This window comes from Panthera pardus, unplaced genomic scaffold (genome assembly GCF_024362965.1).
Source record: "Panthera pardus isolate Hobbes unplaced genomic scaffold, ASM2436296v1 HiC_scaffold_10, whole genome shotgun sequence".
NCBI lineage: Eukaryota > Metazoa > Chordata > Mammalia > Carnivora > Felidae > Panthera > Panthera pardus.
In genome coordinates this window covers 33,859,661-33,886,112 of record NW_026526655.1, presented here as the reverse complement: position 1 = coordinate 33,886,112, position 26,452 = coordinate 33,859,661, and the positions used below count along the sequence as shown (strand labels likewise).

Sequence of the window (26,452 nt, the reverse complement as noted above, 5' to 3'; positions counted from 1 at the left end):
GATCTGAAAGGTGGAAGAAGCAGGAGTCTATGGGCACATAAAAGCAAAGCAGAGTGTTTCCAGGAGGAAGGCCTGGTCGATTAGGTCAATGCAGCTGGGGTCTCAGGTTAAGAACAAAAATCTGTCCAGTGGATATGCCAACACAGATATCACTGTTGAGCATGGTCAAAGTTTCAGTGGTGGCAGGGGACTGAAAACCAGATTGGAGTAGGTTGACTATAAATGGGGGGTGAGAACAAGAAAATTAAGTTCATATAAAGAATTCTTTTGAAAAACTCTGTTGAAATGACAGAGAAATAGAGCAGAAGCTGGAGAAGAATGTGAAGATAAAGGGTGTTCCCTGTATGTGTATGGTTGGGGAGGTGAGAGACAGCTGAACATGTTTGCATTGACAATGACACCAATCCCAGATTCAAGAGGACAGAGGGCAGAACCAAAGTCCTGGACAAAATGAAAAGGATGACATCCAGAACACGTTTTGGGACTGATCTTTCACAAGAGGAAGGGCTGACATTTTAATAAGAAAGGAAACAGATATAGATTATAGATACACACATATATTTAACAGATACAGACAGGATTACAGATTCAGTGTTGAGAGAAAAAGCATGTGTAAGTGAGTAGGACTTCCCAGTATATGTGTGCTATCTATTCTAATCTCATTCCCGGCTCCAGTCATTCCGTTTCTTTATTTTATCTTGCCATACTATACATTTTCATATACCGCATTAAATCCTTTTAGAAACAAGGCAGAATACAAATTTTAAAAAAATTAATGTGGAACAGAAATGTGCTAGTGGACTATTCTCTCAAATGCAAAGAGAAAATTAAAATCATGTAGGATTCTATTTATTCATCTCTAATAAACTTTATTCTCTGGATAAAGTCTTCTTCCCTTAATGATTTAGTGAAAGATAAATTTATGAGTCATAAGCATATTAACTCTCAAATGCTAAAATTTCAACAACACCACATGTATTTTTTTCATCTATTATGTTCCAGGTATGCCAGTCTAAAATTTCTATGAAAGCCAAAAATATCTTATTCTCTAGGATAGCCCAGCTACTTAACATAGTCCTGATGTATAATACTGTTGGTACTCAATAAATATTTGTAGATAGATTAGGCCCACATAAATAAAGGAGTTCCTGTCCTTAAGGAGTTTACATGCTATCATGTTCTGTCTTTCTGACAAGAATGATGGCTCTCTATATGGACAGCACCCTGAAAGCATAAAAAAAGCAGCAAAGTTGAGCACTTTCAGTCTTATCCTCATATCTCACTTACTGGTTTAAAATAGGTATATTGATTAAAACTATTGCAATAACTGTAACTACAAGAGTAATGATACTTGGAGATTAGAATAATAAGACATTAAGATAGAAAGACAATAAATAATAGAGTGGTAAACTGTATCATAATGCCCTGAAAGAAACTTGGACATACACTGAATGCAAAATAAAATTACTACAGATTTCATGCATTTACACTTTCTTTTTAAAGTTTGAATTGGCTGCATTTTATTAAAATGTAGTAAACCACAGTTTACATTTGTGGATGCAGTAAACAATACTTTTAAGACACTATGGCATTGCACACATGGTTATTGTTGAATAAATATTTTCTTTTAGAGACTCAGTCAATATATTGACACATGGATCAAGGCAACTTTTGACTCAAACACCTGACTTACAACTAATCTATACACCAACAACTGCTACTTCCTGGATATACCACCACCAAAGCCTTTACCATCCACTAATGAAGGTTGAGGAACACTCATCTTGCACTGCAGCCTTGACAAACCAATCACCAAAGGATGAGGCCACTTCAAAACCCAGCTCTCCCAGCCCTAACTGGAAAGCAATGCCTGATACCACTATGGGAGCTGACTAGCCCCTTAAATACTGACCCAGAGTTCAAGAATCCAGTAAGTTAATGCAGTGAATAAAGTCAGTCAGTAGGCTAGCCTAGAAAGTACTTATTATCTATAATGTTGTTACTAATGGAATAATCCCCCCCCCCAAAATCATTGATTTAAAATATATTATAAACTCCTGAGAGGTCAGAAACTATGACTTATTCATTGGTACATTCTCGTATCCATAGTAATCACTAGGTACAAACAGGCTACATTTAAGTGAGTACTCCGTGAAAGATAGCACTTTGTCTTAAATTCCAATCCATGGGTTTCCAAATGATGTAGAAGATTTCCAGTACCTGTAATAAAAGTCAGTATCATACATAAAAGTAAAGTGTCTAATTACACAGTAGAAACTCATAATTTGCTAATGGTATTCCCTAACAATTAAGATCCTTTTATTTCATGTCAGTTCACAAATGTTATATAACCCAGGAATGAACAGCCTCTTTCTCCTTAGTACATGGAGACACTTTTTGGTGCCATCAGGGACACTTAAGATTCATAGTCTTTTTTATGGCCTGCTTATTTTCACCCTATAAAGTACTAACACTGCACTCTACTGATTGTGAAAATCCTCTAAAATGGATATTACCCATGGGGGCGGGGGGAGGTTGTGTTTAAACTTGGTAAAATAAATGCCTAGTGATGCCCACCTAGCTCCATTTTGTATCCAATGCAAATTTTTTTAAGGTAAATTTTTCCAGATAAATAAAATAAAACATTTTGATGGGTAGTACAATACTAGGAATTGAATCAGGGATATACAAATCAAAGCCATATTGAGATACCACCTCACACCAGTCACAGTGGCTAAAATGAACAACTCAGGAAACAACAGATGTTGGCAAGGATGTGGAGAAACGGGAACCCTTGTGCACTGTTGGTGGGAATGCAAACTGGGGCAGCCACCCTGGAAAACAGTGTGGAGGTTCCTCAAAAAATTAAAAATAGAACTACCCTATGACCCAGTAATAGCAGTACTAGGAATTTATCCAAAGGATACAGGAGTGCTGACTCATAGGGGCACATGGACCCCAATGCTTATCACAGTGCTTTCAACAATAGCCAAATTATGGAAAGAAGCTAAATGTCCATCAACTGATGAATGGATGAAGAAGATGTGGTTTGTATGTACAATGGAATACTACTTGGCAATGAGAAAGAATGAAACCTTGCCATTTGCAACAACATGGATGGAACTGAAGGGTATTATGCTAAATGAAATAAGTCAGAGAAAGATATCATATGCTTTCACTCATATGGGGAATTTGAGAAACTTAACAGAAGACCATGGAAGAAGGGAAGGGGTTAAAAATAGTTTCAAACAGAGAGGGAGGCAAACATATGAGGCTCTTAAATACAGAGAACAAACTGAGGGTTGAAGGGGAGGCGGGGTGAGGGGAAATGGGTGATGATGACCATTGCGGAGGGCACCTGTTGGGAGGAGCACTGGGTTTTGTATGTAATCCATGAATCATGGGAATCTACTCCCAAAACCAAGAGCAAACTGTATACACTGTATGTTAGCTAACTTGACAATAAATTATATTTAGAAAAAAAAAAAAATACCAGGAATTGAATTTCAAATTCTCAGGTACTGCAACAATTCGTGTCTGTTATTATATGATAGAATATAACTGCTGATACAAATTGTTTATTCCTTTAATATTTTGCCACTGTTCTTTCATTTAAATGGCCACAATTTTTTCTAAAAAAGGCAATATTACAGAAACACGGTTCAAAGCATGTTGGCTTATTTTATCAATCAATAACATCTAGAGCTTAAGGTAATCACAAGGCCACATAACTCGACAGGGAGTATACATGCCAAAAAACAGTGCTCTGGAGATATAGGTTTCACTTATTTTTAAAGAGCTAGCAACAGGTATTCTTGATCAGGAATGAAATATTTTTAACTCACAAGTTTAAACACTGAGGTTATACTAGGAACTGGCTATTAAATTTATTATTCACTACTCAAACCATTTAACGCATTCTCATCATGTTTACTTATTGATACCTATAAAGAGAGAATTAATTTTCTTTGAGCAATAACTAGACACCGCATTCACAGTATAAAATCAGTTTTACCACATTGTAATAAAATATAACCAACCCAAACTTTAAAAAGTGTTAATGACCACATGATATCTGTGGTAATTTTGCATCTGAGTCACTCTGATCAAATTCCTTTTAGGGTTTTATGATATAATCTGCTTCCCTATCCTTTGAGAGGTCATGATCAGTATATGCCTGCATTCCCCAAGAGTCTCTAGAATTTAAATTCCTCTGCAGCCTTATAAGAAGCAGTATTCCTCATCTTAAGAAAAGCATTTTCCCAGGGGCACAAGTCAAACAGGAAAATAAAATTGACTAAATAATTGGTCTTCTCTCCTTAGAAAAGCTTTACACGGTGGAACTACACTGACACATTCTTTCCCTATTGTAGAAAGAAAAGAATTATTTTTTCCAGAGTCAACTACTTTGAGACTAAAAAGTAAAATAAAACATACTGGAAGAAAGCCCTAATTACACATAAAAACTGTATTTTTTAAAAATGTTTTATTTATTTGAGGGGGTAAGGGGCAGAGAGAGAAGGAGAATCCCAAGCAGGCTCTGTGCTATCAGCGCAGAGCTGGACACAGGGATTGATCTCACGAACCGTGAGATCATGACTTGAGCCAAAACCAAGAGCTGGACTCTTAACCAACTGAGCCATACAGGTACCCCAATAAAAATTGTATTTTTACAAAATTTCTCTTTAATTATATAGAATTTAAATTAAAATTTTTCAAGTGCTAGTTTCACAAACTGTGTGTGTGTGTGTTCCAATAAAACTTTATTTACAAAAACTGGCCACCAGTCCAGGGATGGTACAAACTGTAAATCATACACAAATCTGTAAAAAAAATGAGCAAATCCATGTACCTACCCATCACTCAGTTTTAACATATATTAACGTATTTTTATATTCAAAATGCTCCAGCTGTTTTTAAAATAGAAGGAAAAGTTACACAGATTTCTGAAAGAGCACCACCCAAACCTATCTCCCAGAGTTAGCCACTATTCCTAAACTTAATGTGTCTCATTTCCATATACGGTCTTATACTTTCATGTACTTTCATTAGATACATATGTATCAATATATACCAATGTAAGCTATACTGTTTTAAAACTACATAAATGCCAGGTGCCTGAGTGGCTCAGTTGTTGAGCATCTGACTCTTGATTTCAGCTGGGGTCATGATCTCATGGTTGGTTCCTGAGAACAGGACCAGAGTTGGGCTCTGTGCTGACAGTGTGGAGCCTGCTTAGGATTCTTTCTTTCTCTCTCTCTCCCTCTCTCTCTCTCCCTCTCTCTTCCCCCCCCCCCAACTTTCAGCGCATGCGAGCATGCACATGTTCTCTCACAAAAATAAACTTAAAAAAAAAAGAAAAAAGAAAAAAAACTACATAAATGCATATCATATACATCCTTTAGCAACTTGCTTCTTCACTATTATACACTTGTGATATATCCACATTAATAAGTATACATCATTTTTACTAAGGGATAGTATTTCATTGTATTAATAAACCACAGTTTATCCCTTTCCCACTAAAGTGCAGCTGGATTATTTTACTTTATTGCTATTTTAAGAGCTGCTATTATCATCTTTGTTACATATTTGCTTGGGCAATTGTCCTAAGTTTAGTTAAGAATTCAGCTCAACAAAAATTTAAGTTGTGGAAGAACCCTGGAATGAAAGTTACCCACCCAGATGCCATTATTGGGTCTAACCCCCACCTTCCTAATAGGGAGTTCATGTGAAACAAAGAAATGCATGATGACTCAGAAGAAAAAAATCTTTGTATTTAATAATTTTTATAGTTTAAATATGTAATAATGGAAGCATGAGTTGAATAATTTGTGGAATTAATGAGACTAAAGTTGATCTCTTTGAACATAATTCACTGGCAGCCAAGTGAAATTCTATGAAACAGACCCAGTCTTTTTCTCATGAGTTGAGAGAACTATACGTTTCCTTCAAAAAAAAAAAAAAAGTCTTTAATACATTAAAGAATAACTTTACAAGAGCCCACACAAGGAGTAATTACCTGACTAATTTAAATATTTTTGTTCTACCCACTTGGATCAATTAGTTCAGCTACTTTATCAACTGTTCAGCTTATCTACCAATTGTGTGATGCAAGAAACATCAAGACATAAGGTAAAGACAGCACTATGATATACACAGAGGAATGAGTAAGAGATTGGTATAGGAAAATAAATGCAACACTAAAAAGAACCATGCCAGAATTTGTTACTATTTTATTTGTGGTTACCCTGGTGTATTTTCTTAAGGACTGATATCCTACAAAATCTACTACTTTCTTATCACTGATGACTGAATCATCTGGTGATCAATGGAGAAGAGTGACAAGAAAAAAAATTGTTTAAAAAAAAAACCAAAAAGCTCTACCAGAAAAATCTCTCATACAGTTGGACTATGTGCAAGGTTTAATTCCACAAAATTATAAAAAGGGCTAAATGATCTAAAAGTCATTAAAATCCTCACAGCACTCCTCTGAGTGTCTGAGAAAGGGGTTCAACCTCATACTACACAAAAACAGGCCTTCTTTTACACCATCTCAATAATCACCACTCTTTACCTTCCTTTGTGGTTGTTTTTTGTTTTTTTTTTTTTAACTCATACCTTACCTAGTGTCATGTTAATACAGGATTATAGAAGGTTTTTACAAGTCAGAAATATTCTTTGGAAACTCCTTTAGAATGGATGCAGCAATACTGCATCAAACCCATGTTTTTTAATAAAAAAAGTAGTTTAATAGTACTCTTTCCACCTACCCACACGAAACTGAAATCATGTCTTGGTGAAGTTTTTAACACACTCTTGTGTCTTTAACAGTCAAAATGACCAAAGACGTCTCAAATGATAACCTAAATTTTGAAAGGCTGCAATCTGGGCAGAAGGGATTCCAGTTCACATTGCTTGTATCTACTTAAGAAACAAGAGGCTTGCATGATGCAACTGAACCCTACCTCCCACCACCACCAAAATGACCCATTTGGTACTTTATTTTCTTGATCATTATCTTTTCAAATGTTAATACTGTCAAACACCTTTGAATTATTCTTGCTACAACTATGAACCTTGAATATGCCAATACTAGTTATAGTTTGCAAACTAATAAATTTACTTTTTTTAAATGTTTATTTATTTTTGAGAGACAGAGAGAGTGTGAGCAGGAGAGGGGCAGAGAAAGAGGGAGACAGAGAATCCAAAGCAGGATCCAGGCTCTGAGCTGCCAGCACAGAGCGCGACGCGGGGCTCGAACCCACAAACCGAGAAATCACGACCTGAGCCAAAGTCAGACTCTTAACTGACTGAGCCACCCAGGCGCCCCCTAAGTAACAAATTTAAACTAGGTATAGATTTCAAAAGCATCTCCTCCACATTAAAATACCCTTACTGAATACCAAAGTTATACAGAGCAACCAGAAATCATATTTTCTGTAACTATAAGTCAATGTGTCATAAAATTATCTGGAAACCATCCCTTGAATTAAAAACTGAATTATAGGAGCGCCTGGGTGGCTCAGTCAGTTAAGTGTCCAACTTCAGCTCACGTCATGATCTCAGGGTTAATGAGTTTGAGCCCCACATAGGGCTTGCTGCTGTCAGCACAGAGCCTGCTTCTGATCCTTTGTCTCCCTGTCTCTCTGCCCCTCCCTTTCTCTCTCCCTCTCTCTCTCCCTCTCTCAAAAATAAACAAACATTTAAAAACAAACAATAAATAAATAATAAAATAAATTAAAAAATAAAAAGTGAATTATAGTTTTTCTCTAAAAATATTCAGTGCTCTTTCCCACTTAGAAGAAAGTGAGCCAGTGTGGGTCATGAAATAGTGGAAGAAATTATTATAAAAATAGGTAATTATGTACCGAATATTTACCAGTGCCAGACACTCTAACAGATATACACGGACCATTAAACGTAGAGATGCTATTATGAGGAAGGTACCTTAATTCTCAATTTAGAATTAAAGAAAATGATACAGAGAAGTAACTTTCCCCAAATCAAAGATATAAGTGGATATGATGTCAGGTATGCCCATATCCAAAGCCTAGGATCTTAACCACTATGCTTATATTATTGAGATTAAAATACTCCAATTTACTGTAAAAGCCAAATTTTTACTGCTTTAAATTGCTTAGTTAACTCATTAACTCAAAGGTCAAGTGGTCACTCCAAATCATTCATATTTATGATAAACTGGGGGAAAAACTGGGCCAATAACCTTACTGAATTTTGATACCTGTTCAGAATAAACACACATCACACAATTTTATTCTTTAAATCCTTAAAGAGCATTTACGGCCACGAACAAATCTAAAAGGCAATAGACTAAGGATCTGCGTTTGTGTTTAACAGTTATTTCCTTTTCCCTCCTAAACTAGAGAGAATACTGTTCTTGAATATGCCGCTTCAGCCAGTGTGTTTTTCTTCTTCCCTCATTATCAAAGCCCTAAGCAGGAGTACAACACTTCTGCCAACCTATAGCTGCTTGTCTCTAAAGTAGCCCTATTACCCAAAAGACCAACACCAGCGTCAGTACAACTTCCTAATGAGACCCTATGTTACTTTCCTGCCTTCGTTCCTTCAAAGAACTTCTCACCCTCTGATGGTTCACTTGACACGCCAAAGGACTTGCTTAAACTACTAATTTTTAATATCAGAGTCATTTTCATTTTCTGCAACCGCCCTCTCGAGCCACGGAAACCCTAGGTCCACCCCTCACCGAGATCTGCATCCTGGAGCAAACCCGTCTGGGACACTCACCGAGGTTCGAGGCCAGGGATTCCGGTGTACCTGCTAGGCGTCTGGAGTGGATAGTCAATAAATCCTCATGAATGAGTAAAGTAGGCAGCGTGGGTGGAAGCGGGAAGGGGGGGTCGTGAAACACTTTCGCGCCGCTGAGACCAATGCAGTGGCGCCCGTCTGAGGAGGGAGGTGGGGGGGCGAGTGAGAGAACCTGGGGCCGGGACAAGGGGCCGCCACGGGTGCTCCTTGGCGGGCAGGCGCCGTCGGTCGGACGCAGGCTTTTTGGAAGACGCGGGCGCCGTCTCTGTGAGTCACCAAGGGCGCTCCCGGGCCTCGGCCTGCGCCTTCGCCTCTCTCTGGGACCCCCGGCCTCCCGCACACAGGACAGCCCGGCCTATCAGCCCTGCGAAGCCAAGGGCCGAGCGGGGACTCACGCTCGCTCACCTGACGCTCCACCCGCAGCACCCCAGTCTGCATCCGGCGCGAGCTTCACAACCCAGCGGGTCCCTGAGATCAGCTGATTCACGAGGGGCGGGGCCTCCGTGAAGGGGCGGGGTTGCAGGGCGGCTAGCTTGGGTGAAGGTGCTCGGGGATTGCCGCTGAAAAATAGGTAGGGTTAGACGCCGACGGCGTCTGATAGCGATCAAAATTAGCCAAGAGGCCTTAGGCACTGTGGGTAAAGCCCTCAGGAGTACTGCCCCTCCCTTAGGACAGGGCGGAGCCACCAGTCCTTAAAAGCGCTTGAGCGATGATGTAACACGCAGTCGTCGGGTCCTAACTACCCGACCGCTTCCATGGTAACAGGTGGTGATGAGCGTGATTGGGAGCTGCAGACATTTTGCTGCCACTTCAAACGGCAAAAGTCAGATGATAAGTTTGCTACTGTTTACAGGGAAAATGTGAAAATATTTTCAAACTGCTTCCATGGACTATACACTAACAGTAGTTGTTTCCGCCACTACAGATGACGTCATCGCCACGCGGCGTCCACACTGTTATTTACTTGGTTGCAGCCCCGAAGGGTGAAGTGGGCTAGGAGGCAATGAATTGGTATCTTTTATGATTCCCCACAGGGTTCCCAGTGTACAGTCTGAGTAAAACTTGTTTGCGTGCTCAGCACACAGTTTCACGACAGTTTGCTTGTCGTAGCCACAGCCCCACCCCGACTCAGCTCGCAGCTGGCAAGTCCCCTCAGGAAGATTTTCCGGAGCTTGCCACCCTTGGTATGCAGTGGGTACGAACTCTGCTGTTAGGCAGAGTGCCATCGCTGGGCCTGCAAACCTGTATTCAGACCATCAGCGACGGATAATGCAGTCACCTTCTGAAGTTCCTGCATAAATGGGTCGATCACGTTCACCCTCAACTCAGTTGCTTCCTTGATCCTCCACCCACCCGCAAAATCGTTAGTCTGCAACAATTTAGACAACCTTGTCCACTCTTGTACCATGGCTGAAAACAACGTAACCCTGAGAATTGGCAGCACTGCAAACCAAAGGTGTTCAACTTCAGTAGGGATTTCCCTGTAGCCCAGCAATCTTGCTAAACCTAAACAAATCCTTAACACATCGCTACTAGGAATTTCTTCTTTTCCCTTTGCCTTCCATTCCCGACCCCCCACAATGCTATCTGAGCTCTACCCACCCACCCCCTTTGGCAAACAGTTTTAAAAATAATTTAAAAACCGTCTCCTACGTTTCCGAGGAAATTGAGACTACTAGGGATGAACTTCCCTAAGCCCCACCAAACACTGTTACAAAACCTACCTACAGCCCTTACCTTCCTTTCCTTCTCCCTCTTTCTCTTTAGAAGAGACATTCTGTCCTGTCAAGATGTATCCCTCCACCTGAATTCAGGATCCCTTCCAATCCCCTTAGAGATCTTGCCCCATTACTTATCCCTTCCTTTTTGTATATTTTCTTTTCCTTTTTTCCTTTTTTTATATTTTCAATCTCTGGTTTTCTTACCACTCTTTTTTTTTTTTTTTTTTTTTAATTTTAGAGAGAGCATGCCAGCAGGGGAGGGGGCAGAGGGAGAGAGAGAGAGAGAGAGAGAGAGAGAGAGAGAAAATCTTAAGCCGGCTCCATGCTCTATCCCACCACCCTGGGATCATGACCTGAGCTGAAATCAAGGTAGCTCAGCTGACTGAACCCAGGCACCCCTCTCTTATTACTCTTATTTCTCACTGTATAAGCCTGTTCCTACCTATCACATTTTTAATGTCTTTTTCTTCTGTCCTTCTTTTGTTTGCAACCTACTTTTCTCCCTTTACCTTCTAACCTTCCAATCTTCCTCATCTCAGTCTGCAATCTCTACTTTTTCAGACCTACTGAAACCAGTAGTCACCTCCTAATTTTGGAATCTAGTGATACAGTCTCAGAATGGAGCCACTCTGTGCAGCTATTTAAAAGAAAGAGTAATCTATATGTATTGATATGGAATGGTCTGGAAGTTAGGTTGTTAAGATTAAAAAAAGGTAAATGCTGAGTCATGTTTATTGTAGTCCACCAATTGTGTGTTAGGTGTGTGTGTTTGAGAGACAAAGGTATATATCCTTTTCTTTCTATAAGCGTATATGAGCTCTGAAGGGATACATTAAAAGGTTACTGACACTGGAAAGGAGAATTAGGAACAAAGGTGGGAGGAAAACTCACTCTTCACTCTATGGCATATTTCACTGTTTGAGTTTGTAACGTTACAAATGTGGTTTGAATATACTTTTTATTTATTTAAAAAACTTCTAAATGTGAAAAGAAGTATATAATTTTCAGTCTTCCTTTCCCTCATTTCCTCCTTGATTTCTGGGACACACTCCTTCTGGGTTTTACCCCTACCCCTTCAGACCTTTCCTTTACCTTTTCAGACTTTCTTTCACCTGTCCCTTAATTCTTAGACTAAATATTTATTGCACACTTATTATGTGTCAGGCATTATTCTAGGCACTAAAGAGGCATGATAATGAACAAAACAAACAAGGATCTCCGCTCTAGTGGAACTTGCACTTTGGTAGTGTGGAAGATAGTCTCTAAAGATAGCAGCTATTAATTCCTCCCTCCATGTAGACAAATGCCACTGTTGATGTCAAGAGATGAAATCTATTTCCTCTTCACCTGAATATGGGCTAGTTTTGTGATATTTTTTTTTAACTAACAGAATATGGCAGAAATGAAGTTCTGAGACTCCTGAATCAAGGCCTTACACAACTGGCAGCTTCCACATCCCCCTCTGAGAAGCCAGCTGCCATGCTCTAAAAAAGCTTCAACTATATTACAGGTTGGTAAGAGACAATGTGGAGAGATAGGCCACGAGGAAGAGTATTATAGTGCCAAAATATGAGCGGAGCCTTCTGGGACCTTCCAGGCCAGCCCAGTTACTGCTGAATGCAGATGAGTGACACCAGCCAGTGGCAAGTGGAGCAGAACAGCCTATTCAAGCCCTGCCCGAATTCCTGGCCCAAATTTGCAAAAAAATAAGAAATTGTTTCTTTTAACCGCTAAGTTTTGGGATGGTTGGTTATGCAGCAACACCTGAAACAAGTGGGAAGAGTGAGAACTAATAAACGAATATGGTGGTGACTGGGCTATAAAGAGGCAAAATAGTGCAATACTAAAAGCACATGCTTTTAGCCAGACAGCCTAGGTTCAAATCTCAGCTCCAGCACTTACTAGCTTTGGGACCTTAGCACAAGTTATTTGGTTCTGTGTACCTCTGTTTCTTCATCTACAAAACAGGGGTAGTTATCTACTTTACAGGGTGATGGAAGGTTTACATGTAAATTTTTTAGAATGGTATGTGGCACATAAGCACATATTAATGTTGTGAACAATAAAGGTAAGAGAGTAGATAGAAAAGAGTGCAATTTTATATAAGGTTAGCAGGAAAAATCTCTCTTCTAAAAGGACTGTAACATATCTGAACAGATCTGTAAAGAAGCCAGGGCAAACCTTATGGATATCTGACAGTCTGTAACTAGCAAAGGCTAGGAGGGTGGTGTGGCTGGAGCTGAATGAGAAAAGTTTGAAAGAAGCTGAGTGAGACTAGAGCCGAATTTAAAAAGGTGGAAAGGTAAGAGATAAGAGAATATCAGGTAGATAATGATGTGGTCTGGGGACAGATCCTTTGGGCCAAGGAAAGGACTTTGGGCTTATCTGAATGATATGGGCAACGCTGCAGGGCCATCCTTGGGGTTGTTGTAATCTGGATGCTGTTTTAAAGAGATGACTCTTCTGCTCTGTGCAGAGTGATCAGAGTGTAAGAGTTTGAGTGGAAGCAGAGAGATCAGAAAGAGGCTATTGCAATAGTTGAGGCAGTCATATTGGCTTGGCCTAGAGTGGCAATGGAGGAAAAGGCAAAAAGGAGTTATATTCCTGATGTATTTTGAAAGTAGGGCCTAAATATTTGCTCATGGATTAGGCATGAGCTTTGAGAGAAAGAGAAATTAAAGCCTAAGTTATTGGTGGAAATGTGTTGTCACTCACTGAGATGGGCAAGACGGGGGGCGGGGGGGAACGTATGGGGAAATGGAGAGGAGGTACCATGTGTTCATATTTGAGCATGTTATAGTTTATATGGTTATTAGGCATCTGAATGGAGTTGTCAAGTAGGCAGTTGTATATAGGAGTCTTGTGTTAAAGGAGAAAGCAGGGCTTTGGAACTTGTTGATGGAAAAGTGAGGTAGTAGTCTGAGGCCTGAGCCCTGGGACACTCCTCTATTCAATTTTTTTTTAATGTTTATTTATTTTTGAGAGAGACAGAGTGTGAGTGGGGGAAGGGCAGAGGGAAAGGGAGACAGAATCCAGAACAGGCTCCAGGCTCTGAGCTGTCAGCACAGAGCCCAACGCAGGGCTCGAACTCACAAACCATGAGACCATGACCTGAGCCAAAATCAGACGCTTAACCGACTGAGCCACCCAGGAGCCCAGACACTCCTCTATTTAGAAATTGAAAAGATTGGGAGACTCTAGTTCAGAATCCTGCTGGGTTCTGAGTGGGGGAAATACTTGTGTTTGAGAAACAGAAAGAAGGCAAAAATATCTAGCAGAGTGTATGAGAGAGAAGAGTGGTAGCAAATGAGGTTGTAGTGATTATGTAGGGGTTGGTAGGCCAGGATATGATTTTGTTTTTATTCCAAATGTAAGGGAAATCATCGGAAGAAAGTTTTAAGTGGGGAAATCATCTGATCTGATTTATACTTTTGAAAAAGTTCATTCTGTATAGTGCTTTATGTGTACTTCCTACTTCATTACACAGAATATTAAAAAGAAGCTTATGTAACGATTGAGATTTAGTAATATTAATATTTTTAAGTTCATTCTGAATGAATATATTATAGGAGAGTAAGAATAGAAACAGCGAGACTAAGTAGGAAGTATTGCATTAAGTCAAAGGAGAGATGATGATGCCTTGGACTAGGGTGATCACAGTACGAATTGAGAATTAGATAGATTTTTTAAAATTATGTATTTGCCTTTATTTGAACTAACACATTGCTACCAGATTACATCACTTTTCAGAGCTGAGAATTAGATAGATTTGAGATATCCTCTGGAAGCAGAATTGGCATAATTTAATGATGGATCAGACATGATATTCAATTCATATACTGCCTGAGTTTTCTTCTTGAACAACTGATTCATAGGAAATCCATTTTCTGAACTAGAGAAGACTAATAAGAAGCATCTCAGCTTGGTTCAAGGGGTCTGTTTTTGGCATATGACTTTGGGATACCTTTTTGGCATCCAAGGGGAAATGTCAAATTGGCAGTTGGTCTTCTAGGGAGAAATTGGGGCTGGAGATAGAGATTTGAGAGTCATTTGCACATAGGTGCCATTCAAAGCTGAAGGGATTAGATGAAATTATCTGGGAGGAAACTGGAGATAAGGACTGTGCATGGGGTTGCCCAAACTTGGAAGTTGATCAGAGGAGGAGGCAGGAAAGATAATTGCAGAGAAGTCCCCACAAAAGTAGGAAGAAAACTAGGAAAGTGCCCACTTCACAGAAATCAAAGAGGCTTTCAAGAAGAGTGACATAAATGGTGTTGAATGTTGCTAAACAGTAGAGATAAGGTCTAATAAGCATTTGGATTTGATAAGATGGACTGCCTGGTGACTTGGCAAGAGCAAGTTCAGTGGAGCAGTAGATGCAGAGGTTTTATTGAGGGCGACTTAAAGAGAGAATAGGAGGTAAGAAAGTAAAGACAGCACCTTCAAGAAGTTTTGTTGTGAACTGAGATATAAACTTGGGGCAGTAGCTGGAGGGGGTGTGGAGTCAAGATATAGAATAGGTACCCAAAGCCCAAGCATTAAAAACAACAACAATAAAGCACAAATAGTTGATATGAAGGCAAACCTAGATTTCCTATTGGAAAGAATGTGACCTTGCAAAGGAAAAAAAGTAGTTAATGTGAAGGTAAACCTAGATTTCCTATTGGAAAGAATATGACCTTGCAAAGAAGAAAAGATATTCAAACATGTCTTTCTATAGATTGTCATACACTCAATACTGACAGCACACAATCTGAGTTGAATCTGTTTATAAATATAGGGTTTTTTTAGCATGACATATATTATACTAATTTGCAAACCTGTATGTCTCTCTTGTTAGATTCTAAGCTCCCAGATAGTGTTTTTCTCATTTTTAAATTCCCTAGAGAATAGCACAGCACCTTGCACTTTAGTAATTGTTCAATAAAATTGTTTATTGAGATCTAGCAATTTACCAATTTGTTGAAATGCAGTTCATTGTTATAGACATAAACCACCCTGACTGACATTGGTTCTAATTCATATCCTCTGATTGGCTGCTGAGAGGAACTGAGGAGTGATTCTCCCACAATCCTATCCTTAGAAGTCACAGAAGACAAGGATCCTCCTGCACTCAAAGGGCAAAAGGATTGAAGGCAATGGTTTACCTGCCCTGGGGCAATCAGTGAGTTCTTGTATGAATGGGGGGGGGGGGGGGGCGGGGAGGCAGGGGTGATGAAGCCTCTGGGAAGTAATGCTATTTGGGCTAATTTTAATAATATTGCAATACAGTATATTTTATGCTATTTGCAAAATGTTTCATGCGTATTTTATTCTCAACCTGATTGGTATAATCATTCCTAAAATACAGATGAAGTAATTGGGGCCCTCTGACTTTCCAAGTTAATTGAACTACTCTAAGTGGGAGAGGGTCTCCAACCGAGGTCTAGATCTTCAAACTCCAAATCCTATCTTCCCCCTACTTCAGCTCCTCCTGGATCAGTTGTAGAATAGAGAGTTCAGGACTAAGATAAAAAGTAGAGTTCAAAAAAAGAGATGATAGAGGTTGACAGAAAAGAAGTAACAGGGTTAGTAAAGGCCAGGATCAGAAACTGAGAATGACATTCATGGGAGGGCAGTATACAAGGACATGCCTCAGAGTAGGGTCAAAATGAACAAGTAAACACTGGTTCTAGGCTCCCACCCTGTACATGTATGTGTATATGTGTGGGGGTGGGGCTGCATTCACACACATATATAAATGCTATTATTTAATTAACAGCCAATCTGAATGGAGTATAAGATATAGTTCATGCCCTCAAAGAAGATACTTAACTTGTTAGGAAAACAATCAAAACAATGATTAGAATGCACACCTGAGACGATCAGTGATCCAGGAGTTCAGCCTTGAGAGAGACTGGGGGTAGTGGTGGGAGAGGGATCACAGAAGCAAGGAAAGGTTCAGAGCAGAGCTGTAACCTCAGGTAGGACTTGAAGGAGGAACAGGTCCAGGGGAGGGAGGAACATATCAGATGAGAACACGGGAAAGTTCAGTCACAACAGCAGGGAAGGTTTGTTGGACATTGAGGTGTGAATGCAGTGAAGAGTAAGTGGATGACTGGGGAACAGAGGTAAACAGGGCAGGATAGTCAGGTTGTGAGAAGCCAGGCTGAAGAATGTAGCCTTCATTCCATAGGTATGTAGGGGAACTTTGAGAAGTGATCAAAGAGGAATTTTTAAAATATAACACAGAAAAACCTTTTGGGCCTTCAAAGTAGAGTTTTAGTCTGTGTATCTTGTTTTACTTAACCATTAAAATAGAAGCTGAGTGTTTTACACTTTTTATTCTTACTGAATTAGATTAGGTTTCTCTCCTGATAAGAAGGGTAGTTAAAAATAACTTAGACCTTTGTTTTAAAAACAGATGCTGAGATTCTAAATGGCTGAAGGACAAGATAGGGGTACCCAACTCTCACTGACATCAGGGAGCACATTACCCTGTGGCTGAACTTCATGAAAGAGGGTAATGTCTCAAATGAGGAGCAAAGATCTGCTGATGACATTGTAATTTAGGGGAATTATTTAAATAGAAATGCTTCTACTCATCTCATATTAGGAATAATTAGTGGATTGAATGACTAATCACCAGATGTAGGCAAGTAGATGGCTAACATGTTATTTTTAGAATGGAAGCATATGGCTATATGAGAGTTGCTGAGATATATATTCATAAAGTCTATATTATGAGATGTAAATAACCATTAAAGCATATTTAAATATCTGTATCTATATCTGAGTTGTGTAATTTGTCCCTAATAATGTTACACTTCTCTTATTCTTTCCTTGTCTCTGTTTTGTTGACAAAACCTGTTCTACTGACTTATCTTAGCATTCTGGATCTCAAGCTGGTCATGACCCGTCACTTTTTTTTTTTTTTTTTTTGCTAAAAATCAAAAGCAGTGGTTTGGGCTAAAGGCCCTCTTTTTGTGCGTGTGTTACAATGTATAACTTGTAAATTGTTATATAAACATTTAAAGAAAACATTTAGGTCCCAACCTACAAAAAAGCAAATATTTATTTGCAAGTGAGTCGTTTGAAACTTAGAACATGTTTTCCCATAGAAACAGCGAGGTAAATCATAGTTTTGTTCCTGGACTAATCCACAAATGTTTTTTGATTTATGAGATTGTTCAAATAATGTGCATTTGCAATGAAAACATACAGCTGAAAGCAATAATTTTGTAATACTTTATAATTTTAAAAACAAGAAGGAAAACCCCTTGGTATTGAGCGGGTAATTTTTCATGACTGCTGGTACTTAGAAGCGGGTTTTAGGGATGGAGAGTTGGATGGAAGCTGTGGAGCTCTGGATCGCACAGGGGAACTGGAGGGCGAGCAGGAAGCAGCGTCCGCCCAGCCATACTGGACCTGACGCGACAGCGGAAAACGTGCCTCCTTATATCTACACAGATCAATATATCCTGCCCTATTTTGAATCAATCGGGATAAAGTAATAAAATCCCTACAACTCGGCAAACATCTATATATAAAACCCGGCATTGCCAATCTGTTTGCACACTCCTGTCAACCTTCACCAACCGGCCCTGCTGGGGCAGTGGGACTGACAGCCACGCGACGGCGGGATTCTCGGGCTGATTGGGAAACTACTGTTCCCTTCGCACAGCGATGAGGGGTTGTAAAACACACAAGCAGCTTGTCTTTATTAAAAGGTCGATACTGTATTTTGTTGACAATGGGTTGGTTTTTTTTTTTTTTGCATTCATCTTTAATTTTATTAAAAAAATATTGCAATAAGATTCTTTATTATTTTGATTTGTCTTGATTACCGGGTTTTGTGGGGTTTTTTAATGCTCCTTGCTGCCTCATCCCAATCCAGGCACTGGTGGGAAGCAGTGAGGAAGGAAGACCTATAAACAGTGCCCCCATACATTATACTTTTCTGCCTTCCTTTCTCCTTCTCGTCCTTGTCCCTCCCTCCCTTCCGTTTCTTTTTTATTTTTTAAATCTGCTTTTCTTACTTTGGGCCTCCAGCTCCAGCAACTTTCCCTGGCTGTTACTGAAGGCTCTCCCATGGCCGGGAGCCAACTGGCTCTTGGGGACTGGGAGCTGGGGAGGGCATAGTATTTCTGAGGGCCAGAGGCCTAGTCTATTTTGACAGGTTTTAAAATGCTTGTTTTTTGTTTTTTAATGTGGTTAAACCCTCTAAATTTCAGAGCCTTGAGGCCAAGTCTGGTTTGCCCATGCCTACTAACTGCTAGTCTTATGTATATGGTAAATGCAGTTGAAGGGGAAAAAACTGATTAAGTAATTGGACAAGGAGAAGAAAAAAGATTTTTTAAATACGATTATGTAAATGTGAGGCAGAGATTGCCTGAGGTGGGATCACTTTGGCTGTGAGTGGCAGAGTCCAAAGAAAATTGGCAAGAGTCACGTGTGGTGGGAGAAGAGATTTGGGATTTGGGATGGTCATTCCTTTGAAAAAGAAGTTGAGAGGGAGAAAAGTTGAGTTGGCCAGTTCTGCATCCTGGCCACTGAGTGGTGCTGTGGGTACAGGCTGGCTGCTTTCAGGAATGAGGGACAGAGGAGTTCAGGCATCCTGGGAAAGAGATAGGGGAGGGTCAGCCACAGAATTTGCTGGGATCAGAAAGGACCTATAAAGGTCAAGTTTTTGTAAGTTGTGCTTATTTGTATTTAAGTACCCACAATATATGCATATTTTAAAGCAATAGTAACTTGCAGGAGACATTTCAAACAGTTCTAAAACTCTACTGCTTTTAGTACTGTGGAGTGTACTACATGTCAGCATGGACGGGTTCCCAGGCTAGACCACTTTACTCTGACAGAGCAAGAAACTTTAGGGCAATGTTAAGGAAGGTTATGGAGCATCTTATAATGCATTCCACACAAATTAACAATGTCAAGTTGTACAAGGTACCATTATTCTTTAGTCACTACTTCTGTAGTGGACTAATTATTCTGACTCTGCATTGACTGTGAGGAGCTGCTAGAAAGAAATTGGGTGGAGTTGAAGACAGCAGATGGAGTGTGCTCATCTCACCTCTACTTTCAGACATGTATGTTTCCTATCAGAGAAGAAGTTCTTTCATGTGGGTTAGGACATCATCCTGAATACCAAGAAGCAAAATTTCCTTTCACACACAAGGGAACAGTATGCTAAGTTGATGGATCCACTGTGTGGGAGGAAAAGAGTGTTCATAGCACTTTTGAGTGTTCATGGTGTGGAGACATGGTTAAGAGCATAGACCCTAGAGTTAATACTGGTGGGTTTAAATTTTTTTTTTTTTACATTTATTTATTTTTGAGAGAGAGAGAGGGCACAAGTGGGGAGGGGCAGAGAGAAAAGGAGACAGAATCCGAAGCAGGCTCCAGGCTCTGAGCTGTCAACGCAGAGCCCGATGTGGGGTCCGAACTCACAAGCCATGAGATCATGACCCAAGCCGAAGTCAGACACTTAACCGACTGAACCACCCAGGCACCCCAATACTGGTGGGTTTAAATTCCAATTCTAACACCTATACTCTGCGAAACTTTGGACAATCCCCAGTTTTCTCAACTAAACTTTGGGAAATAATTATCTACATCACAGAATTCATGAGATAATGTATCCTAAATGTTTGGTGAGAAAGGATAAAAAAATGGTGCCTAAAGAAAGAAGGGAGGACCGGCACAGGCCTGGAGATTCTTTGGTATGATTGATTACCTCCCTATTTTCAAATTGTATCAAGGAGGAAAATGGTCAAATAGGTTAAAAGTATGGATTTTGGAGCTGCTCTGCCTTGGTTCAAATCCTGGTTCCACCACTTCTTGCTTGTGTGGCCATGGGCAAATTATTTAATAGTTCTGACCACAGAATTGTTATGAGTAAATACAAGTCAACTACCCATGTGTTTGCGTGATTATTATTGTCACTTTTTCCCTACCTATAGCTGGAGGACTTGGACTAAACATGTGATAAGATGCCTTGCTATAGACCTGATTATGCTATATTTACAAATCTATTTTTTATAAAAACATTAAATTGCTGTTTTTAAAAAATCATACTGCTATATTGAAGGTGGAAAGTTAAATATAGAATCAGTGTCCCCATTTCAGTGGGCACCATACATCAGTTTAAGTCATTTCTGGGATTTTTTTTTAGTGCATTCAAATTCAAGAAATTAAAACAAATAAACAATCATACAAATGCAAAGAACAGAGAGAAAACATATGGTCTGTAGAAGCAGATTTCCCAAGGAATCCTACAATTTTAAATAATTGGTCCTTTTTTGGTATGGTGTTCAGTATAATTGCATTGCTTCACGAAGCTAAGTCATTCTGTCACAAGAACACCTCACAATTAGATTTCTTTACCTGTCAGTGAAATGTCTTTTTTAACTGTCATTGCTTTCCAGTAGTTTTAGAATGTGGTTCTACACATATGGAATCACTTAGCATTCTTGAGTGTTCCATCTGTAGTTAACAGTTTTGATTCACAACAGATAAACTGCTCTTTCAGAAGCCAATGCCACGATTTGGAGAGAGCCTCAATGAGAGGCAGGAATCTAATATCAGAGCCAGTAGCACAGAATTTAAGCTAGAAAACTGGTAATTGGGGCATTTGGCAATTCGAGCAGAAATTTCCAGGGCTCCAGAAATTGTCTTCTAAATCAGTAAGAACTTGTGCGATTTGGAAATGTGGTCATTGTGCTCCACATACTTTCTCAATTACTCATCAGTTTTGAACGTTATTCTTTCTTGAAGGCAGTGAAAAAAGATGACACTGGAATTTATGCCATCAACTTCATTGTAGAAATTAAGTACAAGTAAACAAATAGCACACCGAATATGCAATAGTAATATGCTGTAAATAAAGACCATAGCTACATTTAAAGGAACAAAGGAGACTCAGATCCCATATGCTTGCAGTTCTGCTTATTGTCAGAAGACAGCACTCTCAGCATGTAAAAGTTTCAAGTTAAACTACTCCAGGAAGAAGGAAGACATGTGATTTAAGAATCCTACATTATAGCTCTTATTTGGACCAAAGATGATGTCATGTTCCTCCTGATTCATGAACTAGAGTCACTTACCTATTACTGGTTCATCCTGAGTATAATAACTAATTTAAATTTAGGCCAAAAAATTAACGAGAAATGCAACCAAACTGAGATTTTTGTGCTCTTTGTACAAATACTGTTATCAGAGGGAAGTGGGTGGGAGATAGGATAGATGGGTGATAGGTATTAGGAGGCACTTGTGATGAGCACTGGGCGTTCGTTGTATGTAAAGTGATGAGTCACTGAATGCTACTTCTTTTGTTTGTTTGTTTTTTGTTTTTTGTTTTTTGGTTTTTTTAATGCTACTTCTGAGACCAATATTGCACTGTATGTTAATTAACTAAAATATAAATAAGAACAAAACAAAACAAAAATACTATTATCAGTGTGCCATCATGAAATAAAATTTGGGAAATTTGGTAGTTTGGGGAGCTTAAAATTTTTTTACTACTGCTAGTTGAGTAACCTTGAGAAAGCTCCTTAAACTCTTTAAGACTGTTCTTTCATGATCAAGTGGGGATAATAGTGGTATCTACTCATTGTCATGAAGTTGGAAGGATCAGCTTGGAGTCTGGCACAGAACAAGCACTGATGTGGTTGCTGTTGCTACTATTATTATTATTATTATTTCTGTATTTTTATCTAAAGCCTCTTCTGCTTTGTTGGCAGTAGGAAGGAATATAAGCAAATAAGTAACCAAAATGTATAGACTTCATGTGAATATGCTTTTTAAAATAGTCTTCTTTTTCTACTTTCTTTTTAGAAAATTCTTAAGCACACACACAAAAATGAAGTTCCATATAGCCATCACTTAGCTTAAACAACTATTAATATTTTACCAAATTTTTTTATCTCCATCATTATTTTTCTGGAATATTTCAGAGCAAGGAAATTATGTCATTCTACCCATAAAGTAGAATCCCTTAATGAGTAGGCATCCCTTAATGTAGGATTGTTTTAAAACATATTCACCATGCAAAATTAAAAATAAGTTCTTAAGTTATCTGATACCATATTTAAATTTCCATATTTATTTCAGAAATGCTGTTCTACAGTGGTTACCAGGGGCTGGGGGTGGAGGCAATGGGGAAATGTCTGTCAAAGGCTGCAAAGTTTTAGGGGTGCCTGGGTGGCTCAGGCAGTTAAGTGTCCGACTCTCTGTTTCAGCTCAGGTCATGATCTCATGGTTCATGGGATGGAGCCCCATGTAGGGCTCTGGGCTGGCAGCATGGAGCCTGATTGGGATTCTCTCTCTCCCTCTCTTTGTGCCCTCTCCCCCCACTTGTGCTCTCTCTCTCAAAAATAAATAAATAAACATTAAAAAAACACAAAGGCTGCAAAGTTTCAGATATGCAGGATGAATAAGTTCGGGAGATCTAATGTATAGCAGGGTGATTACAGTTAACAATGCTGTACTGTGTACTTGAAATTTGCTAGGAGAATAGTTTTGTTTGTTTGTTTGTTTGTTTTTTCCAGAGAGATTTTAATTGTTCTTACCAAAAAAAGAAAAAAAAGTTAACTATGTGAGGTGAGAGAGATGTTAATTAATTAGCTCATTGTGGTAAATATTTCACAATGTATACATATATCAAAATGTCATCTTGTACACCTTAAATATATGCAATTTTTACCTGTCAAGTATACCTCAATAAAGCTGGGGAAAAAAGAAATGTCATTTTACAATTTATTTGTTCAAATCAGGATCCAAACAAGGTCTACATATTATGTTTGTTGTGTCTTTCAAAACTTTATAATTCACTTTTTTTTATGCCATTAATTGCTAGAGAATCAAGTTATTTGTCCTTTCTGATTTGGCTGTTTGCTTCATTGTGGTGTTAACTTCTCTGTCCTCTATATTTCTTGCAACTTGTTTTTAGATCTTAGACAATTGATTAGATTCCAAATCTTTTCCTGTTTTTTTTTTTTTTTCAAGTTTATTTATTTTGAGAGACAGAGCTCAAGAAGGGGAGGAGCAGAGAGACAGGGAGAGAGAGAATCACAAGCAAGCTTTACATTGTCAGCACACAGCCTGATTCAGGGCTCAAACTCATGAACTGTAAGATCATGACCTGAACCGAAGTCGGATGCTTAACTGACTGAGCTACCCAGGTGCCTCTAAATTTTTTTTCTTTAGCCAAAAATATATCACAGGTGATGCTGTATACTTCCTGGCTCATAGTGGCTGGGTATCCCAAATTTCCCTAAGATGGGTCAGTAGACTCAGATGTTGTAAGCCTGACCCTTCATTGCAAAGTTCCTTATCAATCTTTTACCTAATGATTTTAGCCTTCATTGATGATTGCTGCTTAGCTCTATGATTGTATAATAGGGAATTTTCTACTTCTAACATTTCTTCTTCATTAGCTGGAATTCATATATAAGGAAGAATTTCCCCCTCATTAATTACCTGATAACACTGGGAAAACAATTTCTGTATAAAAGACAAAATAAACTTGATCCCCCCCCCCTTATTTATCAATATTCAGTCATGAATTGGTGCACTAGAAACCTCTAAGTGACAATTTTGTTTAGATAAATGTATGGATTTTATGTATTTCATGTGTTTCAATCCATTGCAGTCATTGTTCTTTTTGATACTCACATTGTCCCATCTTAAGCCAAATGGGAGTCCCTTCAAGTTGGCTACTACATCCTTTTAAGATGACTTCCATTGACATAAGATGAGCCTGGGACATCTTTCTTTTTTAAAAAGTTTTTATTTAAATTCCAGTTAGTTAACATGCAGTGTAATGTTAGTTTCGGGTGTACAATATAGTGGTTCAGCACTTCCATACATCACCCAGTGCTCATCACAAGTGCACTTCTTAATCCCCATCACCCATTTAACTCAAGCCCCCATCCATCTCCCTTCTGCTAACAATCAGTTCTGGGACATCTTTCTTGATAACTTCTTAGCTTTCATGTTCTTGGTAGTCAGCCACCATTTCTCCATGGATGTTTGATTCTTTTTAATGGGAAATGGTATTTAGAGACCACAAACGGAGTACTAGGGTTGTTCATTACTATTGAGTCAACATTGTTTCTAGGTCTTTTGGCTGACAGAATTTTGTTTTTAAAGAAAAAAAATGTATAAGTTCATATGGATATTTCCAAATAAAATGTAAGATAACATGATTTGGGGTCACCTGGCTGGCTCATTCAGTAGAGCATGTAACTCTTGATCTCAGGGTTATGAGTTTGAGCCCCATATTGCGTGTAGAGATTGCTTAAAAAGATAAAGATAACATGATTTTTATTTGGTTTGTTTGATTTGATATTTATGTCTATTTTTTCTTATGCTGAAAAGTTTAGTTCTGATGACATTGTCATAATTATGTATTTGTTTAATCCTAAAATACACCAATAACAGTTTCAAATAATAGCAATATTGCTAATGTTAGTAAAATTACTGACTACAGTGTATTTCTCCTCATGTCTTTGCCACACAAAAACACAAAAGCATTTTGTTTTTTCCACCTAACAATGTATTTTGATGATCATAGCCTATCATTACATAGAGGTCTCTCCTTTTTATAGCTGCATATTGCTCCATTGTATGAATGTTTATTTTTAATGTTTCTGACAAACTTCACATTATTCCTCCTCTTACTGTCTGTTGAATACTTGTGATAATCTACATATTCTAGAAAGGTTATAATTAAACCATAATTCCTAATAATTGGGCTAAATTTAGACAATGCAAATATTGGAAAAAGTGTAAATTTTCAGCTAAACATAGTAGAGTAGTTTGAATACCCAATGACTGAGAAAGGAAAAAGGACTCCAAAAACATATGGAGGGAGAATCTAGCCTGAAATTGTCTATAACCTGTGATTTTACTGCTTGTTAAAAAATGGCTACTATTTGTCTTAATACAGATTCCCCGAAAACACAGCCTGAAGCAAAAGCTTACATGCTAACACTTAATAATTTTGAGGAGGAGAAGTCATGTGCAATCCCCGGGAAATAGAAGGGAGGAGAAAGGGAATCAAAGCAGAGAAGGAGGGAAAGCAAGCAGGTTCAGGGAGTATGTTTCTGAGCTGGCCTCACCTCCTTAACAGACATTGTGGGTATCATAATGGCAGTGCACTCCGCGGGACTTCCTCATGTCTCGATTGTGTCACCTGACCCTGACAGGCTATGGCCAGGCATGGGAGTCTCTCTTGTCAGTCAGCTTCATGTGTGGGGGCTCTTTGGTCTGTGACAGGGGGAGGTAGAAGTAACAGTGGCCATGCTTTGAGACAACATAGTGGGCTTCTCAAGCCATGAAACTGACCAGGTTGCTGAGGTAGGTCCCGCCAACCTGGAGTGGTGTGAGCACTGGGTCCAATTCACAGTTCAAAATGAAGTCATCTAAATCTTCTGTCCTTACTCAGAAATATTTGATAATAAAAATTGTTTTGGACATAGATCTAGCAAACATCTTTTTTTTTTTTAATTTTTTAATGTTTATTTATTTTTGACAGAGAGAGAGAGACAGCATGAGTGGGGGAGGGGCAGAGAAGGAGGGAGACACAGAATGTGAAGCAGGCTCCAGGCTCTGAGCTGTCAGCACAGAGCCCGACGCAGGGCTCGAACCCACAGACCGTGAGATCATGACCTGAGCCGAATTCGGACGCTCAACCAAGTGAGCCACCCAGGTGCCCCAAACATCTTTTTTTTTTTTTTTTTAATGTTTATTTATTTTTGAGGTGGGGGGAGGGGCACGGAGAAAGAGAGCGTCTAAAGCAGGCTCTGCTGATCTAAAGACAGCAGCAAGCCTGATGTGGGGCTCGAACCCACAAACCTTGAGATAAAGACCTGGGCCAAAGTCAGATGCTTAACCAACTGAGCCACTCAGATGCCCCTAGAGCTAGAATTAAGAAGTCATTTAATATTTTTCCT

The 26,452-nt window shown here is 39.1% G+C and overlaps 1 protein-coding gene across 8 annotated transcripts in view; it reads right to left on the bottom strand.

The window, feature by feature from the left end:
* The window catches only part of ALS2 (alsin Rho guanine nucleotide exchange factor ALS2), a 71,470-nt gene extending 62,163 nt beyond the window's left edge, over nucleotides 1–9,307 (bottom strand). For 7 of the 8 annotated variants that reach the window (XM_053906210.1, XM_019436608.2, XM_019436609.2 and 4 more), the window contains exon 1: nucleotides 8,770–8,881. The gene's annotated coding sequence lies outside the window, so the exon portion shown is untranslated. Of the gene's footprint in view, nucleotides 1–8,769; nucleotides 8,882–9,195 lie in introns of those variants that run through there. The other variant, XM_019436607.2, reaches the window with a different exon arrangement.
* Nucleotides 9,308–26,452: the final 17,145 nt, after the last annotated feature.